The sequence below is a fragment of the Vicia villosa genome, unplaced genomic scaffold (genome assembly GCF_029867415.1).
Source record: "Vicia villosa cultivar HV-30 ecotype Madison, WI unplaced genomic scaffold, Vvil1.0 ctg.002073F_1_1, whole genome shotgun sequence".
Classification (NCBI taxonomy): Eukaryota; Viridiplantae; Streptophyta; class Magnoliopsida; order Fabales; family Fabaceae; genus Vicia; species Vicia villosa.
This window is the reverse complement of record NW_026705828.1, coordinates 101,611-106,244: the sequence shown is the minus strand read 5'-3', so window position 1 is coordinate 106,244 and position 4,634 is coordinate 101,611.

Genomic DNA, 4,634 nt, shown 5'->3' with positions numbered 1-4,634 from the left:
CTGTGTCCATTCGAAGCTTGCGGCTCTATCCGTCCGATCATGTCTATGCCCCACATAGCAAAGGGCCAAGGTGATGTCAGAACATTCAAAGGAGTCGGAGGAACATGGATTCTGTCAGCATACACTTGACATTTGTGACATTTCTTCACATACACATAACAATCACTTTCAATCGTCATCCAATAATATCCTGCTCGTAAGATCTTTTTGGCCATAGAATGTCCATTGGAATGAGTGCCAAAAGATCCTTCATGAATTTCCCGCATGATCAATTCTGCTTCGTGTCTATCCACGCATCTGAGCAAAACTGAATCATAGTTTCTTTTGTACAGGACGTCTCCTGACAAGAAGAATTTGGATGCTAACCTTCGAAGCGTTCGCTTATCACCAATCGTAGCATCTTCGGGATACTCTTGCTTCTCAACATACCTCTTGATGTCGTAATACCATGGCTTTTCATCATACACATCTTCAGTAGTGAGACAATGAGCAGGGAATGCATGGGCAGGCTCTTTGTAACGGAGGATCGTTATGTCTGGCACTTCCTTAGGGGAGCTAACTCTGAACATAGCCGCCAAAGTAGCCAAAGCATCCGCCAATTGATTTTCCTCTCGGGGGATGTGATTGAAAGTGATTTCCTCGAAAGCGGGCAACAACTCCAAGATATAGTCCCTATAAGGAACTAAATTGGGGTGTCGTGTTTCCCAATCACCTCTTACTTGATGTATAACCAGGGCAGAATCCCCATAGACCTCAAGGATCTTGATTCTCATATCAATGGCTGCTTCGAGACCCATTATGCAAGCTTCGTATTCTGCGACATTGTTTGTGCAATCAAAGCATATTCTAGCTGTGAAAGGGATGTGAGTTTGACGAGGAGAAGTCAAAACTGCCCCAATACCATGGCCCATAGCATTTGATGCACCATCGAACGTGAGAGTCCATCGCTCTCCTGGTTCGGGTCCTTCATTATCATCTAATTTCATGATATCTTCATCAGGAAAGTCAAACTTCATTGACTGATACTCTTCTAATGGCTGATGAGCAAGATGATCTGCAAGGACACTTCCCTTGATGGCCTTCTGTGTGACATACTGGATATCATATTCTGATAAAAGCATTTGCCACCGGGCTAGTCTTCCTGTAAGGGCCGGTTTTTCAAAGATGTACTTTATCGGGTCCATTTTGGAGATCAATAGAGTGGTGTGAGTCAACATATACTGCCTCAGTCGGCGAGCAGCCCATACCAAAGCACAGCAAGTTTTCTCGAGTAGTGAGTAGCGGGATTCACAATCGGTAAACTTTTTGCTCAGGTAATAAATGGCGCACTCTTTTCGACCAGACTCGTCATGTTGGCCCAGCACACACCCCATAGATCCTTCAAGCACAGTTAAGTACATAAGAAGCGGCCTCCCAGGAACCGGAGGCATGAGAATTGGTGGCTCCTGGAGATAATGCTTGATCTTTTCGAAGGCTTCCTGACAATGATCATCCCAACGGATATCTTGATTTTTGCGCAGCAGTTTGAAGATGGGTTCACAGGTGTCAGTGAGATGAGAAATGAACCTGGCTATGTAATTCAATCTCCCAAGGAACCCTCGAACTTCTTTTTCATTCTTCGGTGCTGGCATATTCTGTATTGCTCTTACTTTGTCAGGGTCGACCTCAATCCCTCGTTGGCTCACAATGAATCCAAGTAATTTTCCAGATCGCACTCCAAAAGTGCACTTGTTTGGATTAAGCCTCAACTTGAATTTACGCAAACGAGCAAACAATTTCCCAAGGTATACCAAATGTTCCTCCTCAGTTTGGGATTTTGCAATCATATCATCGACGTACACCTCAATCTCTTTATGGATCATATCATGGAAAAGGGTCACCATAGCTCGCTGATATGTTGCACCAGCATTCTTAAGACCAAAAGGCATCACCTTATAACAATACGTACCCCACGGAGTGGTAAAAGTAGTCTTGGTCATATCTTCAGGAGCCATTTTTATTTGATTATAGCCAGAAAAACCATCCATGAAGGAGAATACCGAATACTGAGCAGTGTTGTCGACTAGCACATCAATATGAGGCAGAGGGAAATCATCCTTCGGACTTGCCCTATTCAAATCTCGGTAGTCGACACACATGCGTACCTTTCCGTCCTTCTTAGGAACGGGTACTATGTTTGCAATCCAAGGAGGATACTCACACACAGATAAGAAACCAGCCCTCAACTGTTTTTCAACTTCTTCCTTGATTTTCAAAGCCATATCAGGTCGAGTTCTCCGTGGTTTTTGTTTTACCGGCGGACATTCTGGTTTGAGAGGTAGCCTGTGCATAACTATATCCGTGTCTAAACCAGGCATGTCTTCATATGACCAGGCGAAGATATCAACATACTCTCGAAGCAACTCAATCAACCTTCTTTTTACATCACTTTCCAAAGCGGCGCCTATCTTGACTTCTCTCTTTGCTTCTTCTGTACCGAGGTTGATGATTTCTATGGCTTCCTGATGTGGCTGAATAGATTTCTCTTCTTGTCTCAAAAGTCTTGCCAATTCCTCGGGGACTTCACAATCTTCCCCACTATCCTCATCAGCTTGGTCAATTGGATTCTCAAGGATATTAAGACGTGGAACTGTAACATTATCATTTTTGATGGAATTCGAGCCAGATCTGCACGATGGATGATTTATGCCTTAGAATGCAACACATAAAAGAGAAAGAAAAAGCTTTGCCATTTTTTGAAAAAGTTTTTCAAAGTAAAAACAAAAATGAAAGAAATGGAACAGTAAATGCATGCGAAGATATGATTTTCATTCAATATTAAACAAATTGAAACAACATGGGGGCCCTTCTTTATACAAGCGGTCAAAATGCTTAGGGCGAAGCATATGACTTATCGAAACAAGAAAATTACATCTCCATAAAAGTGACTCTGGGGACGTCCAAGATAGTCCAATTGTTGAGCTCCTGTCCAGGCGCAGCATGGCAAATGAATTTGGAGAGATCTTCTTCATCATCATCATCCACGGCGAGAACCTGACTTCCAGAACTGGTGCTTGCACTGACGAACACTTGAGAAATGGGGGGAATCACCTTCTTTCCAGGAATTATGCTGAGCTGAGTAGAGGAAGATGGTTGATACCCAAGGCCATACTTGTCTCGCTTCTCATGAACATCAATCAGCTTACCCCAAGCACTATGGGGAGTACCAGCTTCTAAGAAAGCCTTAGCATCATTCAAAGACGAGAGAGGCGCTCCGAGTTCCTTCTTATTCTCGACCACAGGGAGTTTGTCAACCGACACAATCTCTAAGGCTTGAAAAGGTGTCTCTTGTATCTCTCCCTCCACTTCAACATAACGGTATGATGCCAGATTATTGACTATCAAATCCTCTTCACCAGTGATCACAACAATCTTGTCATTCACAACAAATTTCAAACACTGGTGGAGAGTAGATGTCACAGCTCCAGCAGCATGAATCCAAGGACGACCCAAGAGGCAAGTGTATGAAGGGTTTATATCCATAACGTAGAAGGCAATGTAGAACATGTGAGGACCAATCAAGACAGGCAGATCAATTTCTCCTTCTACGGACCTTCTAGAACCATCAAACGCTCTAACACTCATGGTGCATGGTCTCATCATGATCCCATCCATACTCAGCTTAAACAAAGTGGCCTTGGGCATCACATTAAGAGAGGAACCTGTATCAATCAGAACTCGAGACAACACAGCATCCAGACACTTGACGGAGATATGCAATGCTTTGTTGTGTGCTCTACCCTCAGGTGGAAGTTCATCATCAGAAAAACCCAAACAATTACCAGCAGCAATGTTGGTCACAACCCCTTCAAACTGAGGCACGGTAATGTCTTGAGTCACGTGAGCGGAAGCCAGAACTTTCATCAGAGCATCACGATGAGCTTCAGAATGTACCAAGAGAGACAAGATGGAGATCTTGGCTTGGGTCTGATCAAGTTGGTCAATCACTTTGTAATCACTTTTCTTAATGATTTTCAAGAGTTGTTCGGCATCTTGGGCATTACGTGTTACAGGAGGATCAACAGCAACTTGCTTTCCTTTTGCTTGTGTACTAGCCTCTTTATTGGTCTCTTTAGGAAGTGGAGGAGGGGCAGCAAAGATCCGACCACTACGGGTAATGCCACTAGTGCCAGTAATATTAGTGATGCTCGAATTACCCACTGGAGGACAATCATATTTCTTCCCTCGAATATACACGGCATTATAGCTCCAAGGGACGGCCTTAGAATCATTCACAGGAGAAGGAACAAGAGACGAGGATGGAGGGGTCGAAGGAGCATTTGGAACCTGAATAACCAAAGGAGTCCTCGGAGCCTGAATGACCAAGGGAGTACTCGGAGCACGAATGACCAAAGGAGTACTCTGATTCTTTGACACCTCAGCAGGATGGTAAGGTATCTCTAGAGTAGCCACATCTTCGACAGGAACGACCCTTTCCACTCTAAGAACGCCTTCATCCATTAGTTTCTGAATTTCTTCTTTCAACCTAGTGCATTCCTCAGGGTTAGAAGAACATTGCAAACAGTAGTCATGTAGTTCACACAAAACCTTTTGTTGCTCAAGATACTCTCTGACAACTGCTAGCGGCATCCTTA